At 36.3% G+C, this 17,139-nt stretch overlaps 1 protein-coding gene and 1 long non-coding RNA gene across 4 annotated transcripts in view; one reads left to right on the top strand and one right to left on the bottom strand.

The window, feature by feature from the left end:
• The window catches only part of KIAA0825, a 462,961-nt gene that overhangs the window by 356,988 nt on the left and 88,834 nt on the right, over window positions 1–17,139 (top strand). The gene's annotated exons all lie outside the window — the stretch shown is intronic.
• LOC104006367 (uncharacterized) overlaps window positions 1–17,139 on the bottom strand; it is a 215,923-nt gene that overhangs the window by 68,470 nt on the left and 130,314 nt on the right. For 2 of the 3 annotated variants that reach the window (XR_010156855.1, XR_680061.5), the window contains one exon: window positions 5,253–6,598. The exons of the other annotated variant lie outside the window; for it this stretch is intronic. This is a non-coding gene — a long non-coding RNA (uncharacterized LOC104006367). Of the gene's footprint in view, window positions 1–5,252; window positions 6,599–17,139 lie in introns of those variants that run through there. 3 annotated transcript variants of the gene reach the window in all.

Here is a 17,139-nt window from a genome sequence, read left to right on the forward strand (position 1 = left end):
AAAAGAAGTCCAAGTTAATAGAAAAATGATTAGAAACAGAAGGCGTCTTGACTCTCAGTTTTGTTAATGATAAAAAAATAAACTCTCCTAAACCTTTTATAAATTTCCACCAATACCCTTCCTCTTCCTCTTTTGAATTAAAAACTTTTTTGTGACATCCAAATAGAAACAGTTGTCCAGAAGAGCATATGAATTTAATGTTTCCCCAAGAGCATGACTGAAAAAAGATGCTGACCCTGTGCTTATCAATGCCTTTGAAATCATTACTGATTTTTAAAGGACAATAAAGAAAGCTGTTATTCATTTTAACATCATACACGTGCTCCATACATATTTCTTTTTATATTTAAAAATACCCACATTTGTGTGTTTGTATTTATTTAGATTCCTTAAATTTCTTGACAAGAGAATTTTGAACTAACTCCTTAAATTCTATGTTGCATACTCACTAGCAATTCATTTCATGATTGGGAATGTATTCTCCCAGCCTTTAGGTAAAATTAGTTAGAAAGACTTATATAATACTGTATATTGAAGATCTTCAGAAGAAAACCATGTACCAACTAGCCAAATGCCAAAAATCTTAAGAGACTGAGAATATCACGTCCTTTTAGATTTCCTAACCTTGTATGATCGTAAGTCACTTTAGTCTCTTGTTACACTACAGATTCTCAGGGCTATTCTCTAGCAATTCTGTTTGTATAGACCTGGGATATGTAAGAATCTATAATTTTTAAAATCATCTTAGATATGTTGAGAAACCCTCTTGACTAACCTCAAATCCAATTTTTTGCATTTAAGAAATTTAGGGCAATTGGGAGTAAAATAAAGCACATTTCAATGATTTTTGGCAAGATTAACTTGCTTTTGAGAACTAAGTAAGTTGATGGCACGAATCTAAACAGAATTCATTTTTCTAACATCTGATCTTCAGTGTATGTGTTTGTATGTGTGTTTGGAGTATTTTGGTTCAAACAGGTTTTCTTTTTTAAAATATAGGTTAAGCATGGTCTGTGTCTGAAGTGATGTGTTTGATTGACAATGAATACAAGTAATTATCTGACATATCCTGGAAGCATGTAATGAAGAAATCATAAACCTAGAAAGGACCCCAAGAGTTCTAGTCTAGCAAACTACTTCCTAGAAGGAACTACATCTAAAGTCTCTTATAGAGAGTATTTATTTTTATCTTAAATATCTGAAGGAAAGACATTTCTTTAACTGCCCCTGTTAATCTCTCCCAGTACTCCATATGGAAATATTGTAATTGGTGTAAATTTTTTAGTTGTCACATGTGTCCCTTTTTTTCTTTTTAGAAAGAAAATACAGCATTTTTTCACTTATTTGAGTATTCCACAAATTTATAAAACAACTAAATTGAACGAGATAGGTAGGTAGGTAGGTAGACAGATCTTTAATTGTCACAGAGAGATGAATATTAACTTCTTACAAGTGAACACAAGATAAAAATTTAGAGTAGTGGTTCTTACCTCTCTTTTGAAACAGGAACTCCTTTGAAGTTCTAAGAAGAGCTCTGCCTAGAAACATGTAACATACGTATCTACCTCCAGAACTTGCCAACACTTTCAGGAGGTTCATGGCCCCTGGAAGCCTCCTAGGTTGATAAGCACTAATCTGGCAGGAAGAAGCCATCCCTGAAATATTGGGTGTTCAGTACATTTCCTCATATGTTGAAGAAGGCAAATTATCATCAAAGCTCAAATAATATCAAACATGAATTTATTAATAATACTTTAAAAATCAGAAGATGAAAATTAAACTATATTGCCTATGTAATTATACTGTAAATCTGTGCAGCATAAAAGTGAGTGCTATATTTCACCTGAGAATAAGCATTACATGATTTTAATTTTTTCTAGCTTTTAACAAATAAAGTTGAGCAGTGAATTTACATTTTCTAATAACCTTGCACAGAATATTCATATACAAGAAAAGATAGTGATTATCCTAACTGCTATAGGAGTTAGTGATGAGATCAGCCCATAGAGCTCAGAAGGTTATTCTTTGAGGAACCCCAATACCAGAGATTTAATAATAGAGACATGAATAGGAAAGAGATGACTGCATTAAAATGAAAAACTTGTTGATGGTCCATCTGTGGGGAATATGCACATTATATCTTGAGTTTTCTGCTGTGTCTGCCATTTCCTTCTTGAATCACATTGGTGTTAAGACCTATTTCCCAAACAGCTCCTCATTTTACAGAGCAACCCCAATGGTCCTTGACTTCATCCTTCACTAACAAAATCAAATTCAAGCCAATTACCTGAAGGGAACAAAGCTTTACAGGTATACTTTAACTTACAAAATTACCATAATTGGCCAAGTGTGGTGGCTTACATCTGTAATCCCAATACTTTGGGAGGCTGAGGCAGGCAGATTACTTGAGCTCAGGACTTCAAGACAAGCCTAGGTAAGATAATGAGACCTCGTCTCTATAAAAAATACAAAAATTAGCTTGGCATGGTCGCTCACACCTGTACTCTTAGCTACTCAGGAGGCTGAGGTGGGAGGATCACCTGAGCCCGGGGAGGTCAAGGCTCCACGTGATCATGCCATTGCACTCCAGTCTGGGCAACAGAGTGAGACCCTGTCTCAAAAAAAAAAAAAAAAAAAAAAAAAAGCCATAATTCTGAAAAGTTCTAAGTAAATCAACTTTCTCCTAAACAAGGTTACCTCAGGCATAAGAAAAGCATACAATTTAAAAATATCTTGTGACTAATAATTTTAAAAAATAAAAACCATATTTCTGCCCATCTCCCCTGCCATCATGTGGTTTTCTCTTCCACAATACTGAGCAACTAATTTTCACACAACACCGTATCTCCATTGATGGCGTGGTGCAGGGTTGCACAGAGTGACATCTCTACCTTCCATAGCTATGCCAAGCTGCCTCTCCTACACTGCTGGTTAGGCATTTTCCTCATCGAAAGCATTTTCCTTAAGTATGTCATCTCTGTAAGGCCTCTTCATGCTTGGTATCTAGGGTATGTTTTAGGCACTCTTATAAAGTTTGTTTGTATAATACATCAAACTAAAATTGCTGCAATGACACAGGCCCAATAGGAAAAATCCATGCCTTCCCAATGTCATGATGCTTATCTCTTCCCCTATTTTACCCTTTCCGTAGGGTCCACAGTCATATATTTTTCTATCCCCTTCCAATCAAATGCCATTGTCATGACTAAATATTTATTAATATCTAGTATGGATTCAAAGAGATATAAGACATGGTCCTCGTGCTTACTGTCTAGTTGGGAAGTTAGACTATGCAAAAAAAATGATTAATAACAATATGAGGTAGCACAGACTAAGTGATACATGACACTTTCTAATTTATCTGTTCAGCAAATCCAAATTTCCATACATTTATGTTGCTTAAAGAGAAATACATCTGTAATCCTTGACTCACTGTGCCTTTTCGCTAAGCTGTGTCTTCTAGCATAATGAAAAATAATGTGATAATATAGTGACATATTACTGTGACTTCAGGCTGTTTCCATAGAGGCAGAGCACTCTCATGGGTACCGCAATGGAATGAGATACAGAAGACCAGGATTCTAATCTGAGAAATACCCCTGACATTTTATGTGACCTCAGACAAGTGACTTAACCTCTCAGTTTTGAGCTTTTTCATCTGTAAAGTAAGCTTAATTAAACTTGTCAATATCATAGAGATGTTACGAAGTCTAGCTCATTAAAGCCCATTAAATGTTTTGAAGATATAAATTATTTGCTTTACAGTCATAAACAATAAGCAAAAAAATCAAAAAGTCTCATTTTAAAAACCTCATTTTTGTACAATTGTCACAAAAAATGATGCTGATGCCCTCTAGAGCCTAGTTGTAGAGGTGGATTTACACTAATCCGTCCATGCTCTCTCATTTGGTTATTTTGGTGACCAATACCACTTAAGACAGCTGGATAGGATGAGGTATCCGTCTGTGACCACAGAACAAAGTAAAGCTAACTGGCCCCTGTGGAATTGGACCAATGACGTAGGTCTCATTAGCACTATCTGCTAACCAACTGAGCTAATTGGGTACTATGTTGATAATAATGTATCAAAATATGGTTTGGTTTATTTTTTTCCAAAGCTTTCCATATATTTAATTTCTATAACCATAAAAATTAGTTTGAGTAATTAGAGCCAAAGACAATAAGCTAGACATTATTAGAAGCCATTAACCTCCAAGGGAATAACTCTTGCTGTCCCCAATAGGCCTGTAGTCCTCAGCAGGCTCTTGACTGCCCTGAGAAAGTGAAGTTTCAGAATGGCAAGGCTAATAAACCCAAGGCCCTCCTGATGAGATTAGGAACGGCTCTTACGAGTCTCTTGCTCACTAAGAGTCTATTGGCAAGAATTAGAAATTGTTCTAGTCTGTGAGTCCTGTGGAGGCTAATAAAGTGACAGTGAAGATGCATTGTTCTACAGAAAAGAGTCCTAAGTACTAAATAAAAAATGCCTTAACACTGAGCTCATAACTTTACCTCTTGGGATTGATGATATCTTTCGGCAGATAGCATGAAGCAAGCCTTAATGAGGAACTGATATTAGGCGGGACCATTTCAGTAATTCTTAGTTCTTTGAACTTTGAGGCAAGGTTAATGTACATGGTATTTCATGGATGGAACCAAACAAAAATATATGATGTTGAAATATTCCCTTTCTAGAAATATGAAAGTAATAGAACCCTGCAGTGCTAACAAAGTAGCATGTAAATCTTAGGGCGTATACTTGAGATTTCAAGTAGAATGAATGGCCTATTTGACTCAAACTAGGTAAAGTTGAATTCTGCAAAGCTAAAATACTGGAAATTAGCTCCATGATGTATTAACCCAAATAATAATGTTTCTGATGTAAAAAAAGATGGAAATTAAACATCTAGTTATGAATACTGCGTCTGCACAATGTGCTGCATGCACCGCATGTGTTAGAATTTCTTCTCAGTTCCTTTTTTAATCTTTTATTCATAGCATTGCAGGTGATGAAAAATTTATGCCTTGAGTCTGGCATTGAAATTAAATGCAAAATGAAAACAGAAGCAGTTTATACTGACAGCTTAAATATCTTTATCTAGCATACGGTTGCACTATAAAAATCACTGGGTGACTTTTTAAATCTCCCACATGTAAAAAACCAAGAGTTGTACAATAATGAATAAAGTTATATATCTAAGATATCAACAGAAAAGTTGTATTTTATTAGCATTCTTTGTTAATTTCATTTTGCTGTATTCTGTTCTTGTTTAATGGGCACAGACAGATGAATACAAGCTTTTAAAAATACTGCACAAATTAATTGTTGATACTAATTCCTCAGAGTGGTAGGAAACAATTGATTTTTACAGCATTTTTAATAAGTGTGATTTCCCATGTAGGTTTATGTCTTAAGCTGAATAGAAAACATTAATCTGTACCGAAGGTAGTTATGCTGTAGTAAAGGTTAATTATTCAGGTGAATCAGTCTGTTCATCACTATAGTAATATGAGTGATGCTTGTGAAGGATGGCAATAATTACAATAATATCCACAGTTGCTAGGTATGTGAGCATTCAAGAGTATTTCTTTCCTTAGAATAGTTGCAGGTAATTTTGTAACATTATTTTATTAGTCACAATTCTATTCATAAAATGAGGTTCCCTGTAAATGGTTCCTATTTTCTGGAGATGTTGAGTCTTTTGTCCTAGGCCTATCTGTATATCCTATGCTGCATTAAAATGCTCATTGTGGCTTTTGTTGATGAACTAATGCTAAATTTCAAATAGTTAACTCATAATGTAAATTAACTGAAGAAAATAATTTCCTTTTAATTTTGTGAACAATGCACACAGGTTTAAAATACACTCTCTCTCTCTATATATATATATATACACACACACACACACACACACACATATGTACATGTATATATATTTATGAGAATTTTAAAAATAGGTATAGAGTTATTTAGCATTTAAATAAGTAAAGCATGAAATTTAGAACAGTCTGCAGTTACATAAAGCACCAATACTAAAACAACCACTTAGATTTCCATATTTAGAAGACTTCAGCACACAGCTTAAAATATTTTACACTCAGCCTCTGATTTGTAGCTCTTTCCTGGCTGTTTTATGTAAACATACTGTGTATAATTATGCAGATAATTTTATACAATATTAATTGTGCTAAGAGTGTAGTGAAAGTGTGTTTAATTCAGTAATTCATTTACATTTTAATGATTTTAATAGCATAAGATTACCAAATCAAATTGAAATATCTGTGACCATTATACTATGTTGTGTGAAGAGTTCAAATAGTCATATTGCTTTATATTATACAGAATATATTTATCATGTCTTGTTAATGACAACCAAAAGGAATCTTAAAATATCCATAATGAAAAAACTTTTCAATTCAGTTTTTATTCCAACATTAAATATACTTAGAGAGTGGTACCCAAATGCAATAACATATCAGATATCAGATTATAAAGTATATTTAATACCTGTTTTCAGCACATGAAATGTCGAGTTGGCCTGCATCTTTGAAATACAGTTGGTGCACTGTATTACATTATTTCTTTTTTGCAAACAACCTATACAAAAAAACAAATGCATTTTATTTATTCCTCTTTAATGTAAGAAGAATGTTTCAAGGTGTTCAATATGAGAAGCAAGTGAATTACTAACTTTTGCATGTAAAGATAGCATCTGAGGCCACTCTCCAAATCAACAAATTTCAGGTTAGCATTTCTTTCTTATTTCTTTCATCATGTACAGATTTAATATCATCAGGAATAAATCTAAGTTGTTTGCTTCTTTCCTCCTAATTCCTGAAGCAATGTAAAAGTCTAGAGAGGTTTGAAGTGACAGGATTACAAGCAGTCTTTTGCATACATGGCCTTTAGGGATAAGCGGCTACCTTGCATCTAATAAACAAGAAAGTGAATTCATTGAATAATGAATTAAGTGGCATAAGTTGTGATAACAAGGAGCAAATGTAACTTCAGACGAATAGTATTTGCTTTGTGTGGGGTTATCTGAGAGGGCTGACGTTCCGCCAAGGGAGACTGAAAAAAGGCTCATTATATTAAGATGTTCTTTTACAGAACACAGTCTAAAATGATCTTGCAGTTTTTTCCCCTGTTTGCTGAACTCCTTTGTGTGCTTCTATCAAATCAACCATCTCCACCAGGGGGATAACTAGGATTCTTTCAGACTGTTGAGTGTTGTCGAAAATGAAAATTCCTGGTGAGTTTTAGATGGGTCACCCAACAATGAAATAGAGATGTCTAATTGGTTCGTCCATATTAGGGTCAGCAGCTGGTTATGGAATAAAAGGTTGTGGTGCCCCATTGCACACTTCTGAACCAAATTAAATTATTAATCTACTCTTTACTTCAGTGTAGCTTCATGGGGATTCCTAACCTGCCATGCTGAATAAAACAGAACGACTGCTTTACATTTTCATTATGGAGAATTATATTTTAAATTGCAAATGTTCTTCTATTTAGTTTGCATTGCATATCTCATTGGATATGTAGAAATGTCTTCAACAGTCAGTGCTTATAACTTGTTTTGTTAATTTCTAATTGTAGCTATAAAGTATGAAACCACCAAAAAAGATGATTTGCATGCAGTGCCAACTCTCTAGCCAGAACCAGTTGAGCCATGAAAAGCAAAGTCAAGTCTTAGGGGGCCATTATCTTTGACTCTTAAATTCAAAAGATACAATTAAATTAGTATGTTGCAGGAGGCTTTGTAATCTAACATGAGCTTCCGGTTAATTCAACCAAGGTTATTTCATGATAGCAATTTCTGCCAGGGTGTCAAAGTACTAGTTTTTGTGCCCTTGTATAATTATTTTGACTTTTTTGTTATATAGCTACTCTAAAGTGAATATTAACTTTGTGGAAGATTATAGCTGCATTCAGTTTTCTCATAGCATGTAATAATGTCTTAATAATTATATTCTGTTTTCAACAATAGGCATAGTTGCAATGAAAACATTTACCATATTTTCTTAGAAATTATTTTACAAGATATTTTCAATCAACATTTTAATATATGCCAACTTTGGACTTTTACTTTAAAATTGTTGAGTTATGAGAGCCATAGTAGAATTAAGTTTAAAAGCTGGTTGATCTTTAAAATGTAGTATGATTTCTAAAGATAAATCACTTAGTAATCACAGCCGAATGAGGGTTCCATTTCTGATGTATTGGATTGGCTAACGTTTTGAACTTCAGTCATTGGTTCATTTGTGTGTTGGTGTGCATGTGTGTATATTAGCTGAGTCTATTGGAAAACATAAAAACCTGAAGACCAGTGAAGACTTTTTATAAACTAGAAATATCTTGTAAATAATCTAGTTTGTTCATTTATTCATCAAAAACGTATTTACTGGACATCTACTCATACCAAGTACTGTTTTAGGAACCATCTGAACAAGACAGAGTGAACAAGATAAAGTCCTCCTGTTGTGGAATTTACATTTTAATGGAGGGGAAATAGATAACTTATATAAGTCTATAAATAAATTAGCAAAAAAAAAAAAAAAACCAGCAGAGCAAAATATTGGGGAAAAAAGCAAAATAATATGATGTCACATAGAGTGACAAAAAAAAATAAGGCTTCTTTAAACAGAGTTGTAAAGGAAGGCCTTTCTGAGGAAGAAGCATTTGAGCTGAGACCTTAGCCATGAGAAGAGCATTCCAAACAGAGAGAACAGCAGGTTATCAGAGCCCTGGGGTGGGAATGAATTTGGCATATGTGAGAAACAGAAAGAAGCAAAACCGGCTTCATGGGCATGCAACCTGGGTGTTACACATGCCCTCATGCTTAAAGGGCCCCAGTTTAATGCTCTGCTGTCACTACCATGAAATTCTTACATTTTTAACAAGAGGCCTCACATTGGTCTTGCAAATTACATGATCAGTCCAGAAAAGAAGGCTAATATATCTAGAATATAGTGGGGTGGAAGGGGATTGTAGCAGGCAGCAAAATAAGGCCAGTGGGTGATATTTCTGGGTATATAGGGCTGGCACTGGCATCAGTATACTTTGTGAGAGATTAGTTGCACTTTACAATATAGCCATTTTTGTCTGCTAGGTGGGAAAATGGAAACGCTGTTTTTGTTCTATATTTACCCAAATCCTCACATACAGAAGATAAATTCCTCAAAGTTAATGTTGGTGTCTTCTGTGTATTGTGTGCACTTCACAGCATCATGTGATTAGATATTCCACAAATAATAATTGCAGCTAAAAGGAATTTGCCTTCTCTTTTAACCCGATCGGGCTTCCTTAGGAAAAAAAAAAAAAAGATATTTGGTGTTCACATTTTCATTCTTTCTTTCTTCCCACAGTTATATTATAGCACCAAATCTGTGTGACCATTTAACAATTAGGTTAAATCATGTAAAATTGCCTATATGCAACCATTTGTTACCTAGAAAATGGCAATTTCAATGGTTCATAGCAGGCTGAAATTGCAGGTTTATTTAAGGAAGTAAAATAGAAATCTTAGAAGCATCTTTGTAATCCCTGCAGGATTACTTAACAGAGAGGGGAAAAAACGTAGTTCAGGGTTGTTCATTAGAGCACCACAGTGCACACTGCTGTCAGGTTCATGCTGATGGGTTGGTTTCCTTAGAGGTAAATCCACATTGCAGCAAGGTCTTTCTGCCAGTCAGCAACTTCTCCTTCCTCCCTAACCCACCTCACCAATAATGGGGTCTATGGACTGACATCCACTTTCTACTATGTTCTGTATTACAGCAAGAGATGAGTTGCCAGGAATTACTATGTGAGTGACCCAAGGCCGAGCAGTAGCTCAGACTTGCAACAGGTTACAGAGCTTTGGTCTACAGGCTATTATTCACTGATGACCTTTCCTGTAGGCAAATCTATTTCCATTTGTGTTGATGACCATGATAATTTGCCAAGTGATTACTAAGTACAATGAATTATGGGGTCCTGAGACAGAATCTGGCCAGCAGAGGTTTAATTGTGTCAAATCAGGACACAATTTCACTGATCAGGACAAAGAGGAGATTTTGTCATTCCAGACAGGTAATGAGCTGGCAAATTCTCAAAAAAATTCTTCTGAATGAGAGGCTTTTGTTGTTTGCTTCTTAATGTATCTTTGGGAAGGTTGCTGGTTCTAAGTAATCATTGTCAAGTAGCTTCTTATCTGATACTCTTTTGCATTTTAGCAATACCCTAAAATCCCACTCATTTATGATTATTCTACTTGCACATTCCATTTCTTGCACTTTATTGCTTTCTTTGCTTTTCCTTGAATCTTTCACACTTTGAACCACACACCTATCTATACATTTTTTGAGTCAGTAGTGAGATCATGAATTCCATTCTTAGTAACCTAGCAAAAATGAAAAACTCCTAAGAAGTTTTAGCCTTCCCTTGAAAACATTTTAAAATATATTTATTACCCCCCCCTTATATTTTCCTAGTAAATCTCCATTGCCTTCTACTGAAAGATGACTACACATTATCTACTCAACTCTACAATCCTAAAGTATTAATAGAAGAGTGTGTTTGACTTTTTCCCATGCTAAAAAGGACCTCCAAGTTAAAAGTAAAAAAGATTCAACTATTTGGGATATTTTAATCTGTATTTTCTTCTGAACTTTACACTAGCACTGGAAATATTCTTCGAGTGAATGAATGGTCTCAAGGAACTTATTGTCTAGTGATGGAGTTGGACAGACAATGACAGCAAAATACGTGCTGGATAAAGGGAAGTGCAGATATTTATAAAAGCTCAGGGCAAGGACTCACAACCTGGTCTCAGGGAGTCAGGAAAGGTTTCCTGACATCTTCCTGACATCTAAGCTGAAATTAAACCTATTTTAAGGTCTGCACATGCCTCATTTCCCCTGGGTCGATGTAAATAAAATTAAGATGACTTTCCACAGAGCAGCATGCCAGGATCCTCCTTCCTGAATTCTAACACCTTTCAGATTTTCTTTCCCAAAGAACTTGCTCTGTTCTTTGTCTACAATGGGCTTGTTTAAACGTTTTATGCTCATTCATTACCGGTCAAAAGTAGTATGTTCTGTGATGATTACATTGGGCACAAAAATCCTGGGAAAAGGTGTCAATAACATCATAAACTACCACATTCAAAGATAACTTTTAGAGACAAAATACACAAAGTTCCCAAAGAAGCAACTCTCTAATAGTGGGAATTTCAGCTGCTATGGCACGTGAATGGCAAGGAGCTTCCCCCATATTTCTTTAAGTAGGCAGCTGCATAGTTTGCCACCATTTTCTACCTCAAGAATGAACTTTCTTATTTATTCTCAGAATGGCAAAAGTGAAGATGAAGAGAATGAAGAAGGTAAGGACAATAAAGAGAGGAGAGAAGAGAAACGACCAAATTCCTTCCACTTTCCTTCCAAACTGTATATCTTTCACTGCTTAAAATAAATCACACCTTTGTTTCACAATCAACCTTACCAAATGAGGCAGGCTGACACTGTGTGGAAGGAGCATGGACTTTGCAGTCATAAAGTTCTGGGTTTGGATCTTGGTTTTGCTACTTACTAACTGTAATGACTTTGGGCAATTTGCTGAACCTCTCTGAGATTCAGTTTCATTCAGATATAAAAATATCAATACCTAGCACACTGAACAGACAAGAGAATTATGGGACATAACTCATATCTGCTCTATGTATGCATTATAGCTATGGAGTGATCACCACAATGGCAAAGTTCTACTAGAATATTCTATAAACAAAGGGGACAATTACTATAAAACTAAACAAGGTAATGCATATGTAACAGTTTTCACCTTTGAGAGGATTCCTGTGGAATCTTCTCTGCTTGTTCAGTGTGTGCCACCCCACCTGACCCACCCACTCTCCCAAGGCACACATGCACCCTATCTGGTTACAGTGTGGTAAATTAAAGAGAGTGGGGAGAAGGAGTGGAGGAGACCTGGTTCCCTATCATAAGCTTATCAGAACTAATACTCTCAGACAAAAGCTATATCATCAACTTCCTTCACAACATGCTGTAGAAACCATTGCTCTGGGAATCCCACTTCTAAAACTAGACACTATATACACAGGACAAAGAGAAGCTCTTGTTCACTTTGCCACTTTGGAAAATATTTTGCTTTGCCTCTTCCTGCCAGAAGAAGAAAAGGTAGCTCACTGTTATTATAATAAGCTCATATTTTATTGTCTCATCAAAACAATAAAATGTTCTTGAAGATTGTTCCCAGGTTCTGTTTTTAATCTATATGGGAGAAAATCTCATTGTCGAACTAAGATACCATTATTGTGATATTATTCTCTCAGTTTCTCTAAGGATAAGGCTTTCCAAATTGAAGACAGATTATAGATCTGTGTTATGCAGAATTGAGGTCACACTTAAACTTTTTAAAGAACTGAGTAACTTAGGAAGTTGCTGAGTCGGGACCTCTCAACAGCCTTCTATTAAGAGTTTAAAGAGGAAACAGTAAAGTATCTCCTGCCTCCTCACCGCTCACCCACTAAGCCAATGGTAAGAATTGTGGTTTCTCAAGACCTCTTTTATACTCAAAGGTGATTCCATGAGGGTAGAACTGTCTCTACCATCATATGTCACTTTAGTCATATATCAGTCATATTAAGTTTTGAATTTCCTGTCTTTGTATCATGCTCATAGAGGTAAGTTGACCCCCGCATGCTAACTCTGACTCAAGAGGTTAGATTGTCCTCTGACAAGATCAAAGTGTTGATAGCTAGGAACAGACTTGTCAATAAATGTCCTAGAACTTGGTCAATTCAGACTGCTAAGAAGGAAATAAAAAAAGAAAGGGAGAAAGGGGTAAAGAGGAGAGAAAGCAAGCAAGTAGGTTCAAACAGGCTGCTCTTTTGAACCTAGGAATTAGATATTTTATTGTGATTTCTCTACTCAGAAATTCTGCTTATAAGCAGGCTTCAGTTTTAAACCATTCATCTCTCATTTCTCAACCAAAGTCTGGATATACACAACCAGAACAACTGTTTGCTGAGGGATTTATTAAAAATTTGGAGGTAAATTCTGTTATGAGACTCACTTTGGCATGATAATTGAGACTGCTGTAGAGGGAAGTTTCATGAGCTGTCTTGTGAAACACTGCCTCACTATCTTGAAATACATATCTAGAATTCAAATACTGGAAGGTAAGCCATGGGCATGGTAGCTCCACTCCCTTGCATTTTATCTTTAACCAAGGGACGTTTTAGCCTTTGGCCTCCAATTTCCTTAAATGTGAAGAAGATAAGATACCAGTATTTCATGTAAAAGATAATTTTCAATACCTATCAACTTTGAACAACTAGTAAGTTTTAGATTCTGGATTTGCTAGGTTGCATAGCAAAGCACTTAGTTGTGTTCACAAATACTAAGATTCAGTATATACTTTACTCAGACAATTATTTGAAGAGGAATGTTAAATGGAAGCATATGTACCCCATGTAAATGTAAAACTATAGAGTAATCATAATTGTGTCAATGGATACCATATAGAATATGGATAAACTGTTGATGTTATTAATATGATTTCATATTAATTGGAGGGGTAAGGTACCTAAAGGTTACTCCCTACTATTCGTCAAGTACTTTATGTTATTTATCTCACATGATCCACATGTCTGCTCTGTGAGCTAGGTATTGATATTTTTATACCTGAACAAAACTCAGAAAAGTGACTTGCCAAAGGTCACAGTAAGTGACAAAACCAAGATTCATGTAATCCAAGCTATGTGGGAGGCTGAGATGGGAGGATTGCTTGAGACAAGGAGTTCTGGACCATCCTGGGCAACATACTGAGACCTTGTCTCCAAGAAAAAAAATTTTTTAAGTTAGCCAGGCATGGTGGTGCACACCTGTAGTCCCAGCTAGCCAGAAAGCTGAGGTGAGAGAATCACTTGAGCCCAGGAGTTCAAGGCTACAGTGAGCTATGATCATGGCACTGCACTCCAGCCTGGATGACAGAGCAAGACCCTGTTCCCTCCCCACAAAAAACCAAGATTCAAACCCAAAACTTGAATACTTCCAAGTCCATGATTTTCTCACACAACATAATTCTGCTTCAATCAGGTAAGGCTGTCTGTAGAATAAAGATATGGTTTATTCTAAGAGGTGGTAGAAATATAGTTTACGAAGAAGGAAAATTCTTCCCGGTGCACAAACACAGACTTGGCAAATAGCAACGGCCTATCTCATGCTGCAAGACCTTCTTCATATGGTTAGGTTAAAGACAATCAAGCCCAGAAGCCTGGCTGGAACCAGAACCCTGTGCTAATACCTGGAAGACAAGTGGCATGGTCACCATGACAGGCCAGGAAAATTATCCAGAGAGCTTTGTGGATTCCTGAAAAAAGAGAGGTAGGAAGCAGAAAGATAGTGAAATATCTCTGGAGAGCCAAATCAAACAGAGGAAACACTGCAAGACGATTTATAATTAAGAGCTCAATTTTGTGGTAAAAACTGCTAAATGCTTCAGGCATTTAGATGATAAATCTTTGAGGGCTAGCTTAGTCAGAAAGCCTGCGGTAGGGACAAGCTTTTTAAACTCACAAAGATGGATGTAAACAGGGAGGATGTTCCTAGATGTGTGGGGCAGGGAAGGGAGGGATGAGTATGAGGGAAGACACAAGGCCAGAAAATGAGTGTAACCTCTTTGAAACACTCTAAGATTTTATGGAGCTAGGAGATGTGACAGTAATTCAGGGAATTGTGCATTCATTTAACTAGTCCTTTTTCACCACATAAAATTAGATCAAGGAACATTTTGGAACCCTTCTAGTGTAATGACAGCTACACTTATGGAGGTCTTGCTATGGGCCAGGCACTCTGCTAAGCATTTTACTTTCAGTTAATCTTAACAACTACCTATAAGGTATAGAAACTTTCAACTGCCTTACTTCCCACTTAAACAAAGCTAGCAAATGGTAAAGGCCAGGATATGAAGCCAAACAGCATGGCTCCAGACTGTTCAGCCCAGGATGTTATACCCTGCAAGGCCTGCCATTCAGGATCATAAGTATAGTTTTAAGCCCCTTTACCAAAGGCAATTACAGTTGTTACCTCTCAACCCACAAAGGTTAAAACATATGTTTCCAAGTCCTACTGTGTGCATTAATATAACAAGCAAGAATTTGATGAACATTCACTGTGCGCCAGGCATTGTTCTAAGTGTTTTACATGCATTAGCTGATTTAACACTCACAACCCATGGGGTGATAATATCTCAGGTCTTAGAGGAGAAACTGAGGCTTCCGTTGTTTCTATAACTTGCCCACAATCACACAGCTAGTAAGTGTCAGAGACAGGATTTCTACCAAGTTATGATAAAGGAAACAGAAAAATGCTCAACAGACTTGAAGAACTAAAAAATTCCATATGAGTGAGACAATAAGAAAAATGTACAAGGGGCCAAGCAGGTGGCTCACACCTGTAATCCCAGCACTTTGAGAGGCCAAGGCAGGTGAATCACTTGAGGTCAGGAGTTTGAGACCAGACAACATAGCAAAACCTAATCTCTACTAAAAATACAAAAATTAGCCAGGCGTGGTGGCAGGCGCCTGTAATCCCAGCTACTTGGGTGGCTGAGGCAGAAGAATCACTTGAACCCTGGAGGCAGAGGTTGCAGTGAGCCGAGATGGCAGCACCGCACTCCAGCCTGGGCAACAGAGCAAGAAGAAAAAAGAAAAAGCAAAAGGAAAGGAAAGGAAGAAGGAAGGAAGGAAGAAAGGAAAGAAGGAAAGAAAAAAAGGAAGGAAGGAAGGTAGGAAGGAAGGAAAGAAAAATGTACAAGGAGATGTCATTTGAACTGATATTTAAAAATGGGTAGGATAGGTGGAAGGCATTTCAGAATGAGGGCTGAGGTCTGGGGTGGGAAGAGTGTTAGAAGGACTAGAAGCAGAGAGACCACTCACGTTAGGTGCTCAAAGAATTGTTGAATAAGTGAGCTGGTGCATGCATGAATATCCAAATGAATCAGCGGGGAATGAAAGCATGCTGATAGTGGTAATGGAAAGGAGAATAACAGAAGAGATATTATAGAGGCAGACTGCAGGATTTAGTAACTAATTGGGATTTTGGAAAAAGGGAACCAGAGAAAGAGAATGTTTAGATGGGGACAAGTTGAATCTGAAATGGCAACCGTATACTTTGAAATGTTCCTCAAGAGTGGGAAACAACATCTGGAATTTGGAAGCAAGTTCATTATACATACCTGTCAATCAACTTAGTTTCTAGTGTAGCAAAGAATTAATTCTAGAAAAAAATTAAAACTTTGAAAACACTTTTAGGCCATGCAAAATTTTGTAGAATGCTCTCTTTCCATATAAATGAGTTATTTGCTTTAAAAAGGAAGAATGAGAGAGAGATAAAGTAAAACAATCTACTGGTAATAAAAACACTGCCTTATTTCAAGCAGTGCTTCTATGAAGTAACCTTGGGATTATATACAAAGCAAATGAGATTTAGCAAAAGTAAATTGTGACTGGGCCAATTAGTACATTTCTTTTTAATGTTGAAGTTCTGGGAACCTGATTTACATTGAGGAGAAATTTGAGATAATGTTCTGGGAATGTGAGATGGAAATTTCCAGTCTGTCTAAGTCTTTTAAGAGGATAGCAGAAGTTGTACCTAGAATTCAAGTTTTAGTACGACCTCTTTGAAACTCCCCAAATGTAGGAAGGGTATTTTATTTTTAAATGCTTAAAATTCTTTACACAATCTACTGGAAAAAGAAAAAAGATGATGATTCATTCTAAAGTAATCTGTTCATTCATGATCATGTGAATGGAACCATTTTCCAGCAGGTAGCTGTCCTTAAATTACTCACCACCCCACAGTAAGTACAGTGTCTGCAATTGTTAGGACACGAAATGTCTGGGAAAATAAGAACAAGAGGGAACTTTTGGCAAAGTGAAGCTATCAGATGATACAGATTGGGAGGCTTTGATCCTGTCGTGATGTGAAGGCTTCAGATGTTAATGATGACTATGTAAAACAGTCCAGTATGGAAGCATCTAAGATGAAATTCTTGTAAATTTTTGGCCAGGAACCTAAAACTTGCTTCAGTCTGTGGCTGAAATTTTTGTGCCAAATCAGAAGGCACTTTGCTGG

Source organism: Pan troglodytes, chromosome 4 (genome assembly GCF_028858775.2).
Source record: "Pan troglodytes isolate AG18354 chromosome 4, NHGRI_mPanTro3-v2.0_pri, whole genome shotgun sequence".
NCBI lineage: Eukaryota > Metazoa > Chordata > Mammalia > Primates > Hominidae > Pan > Pan troglodytes.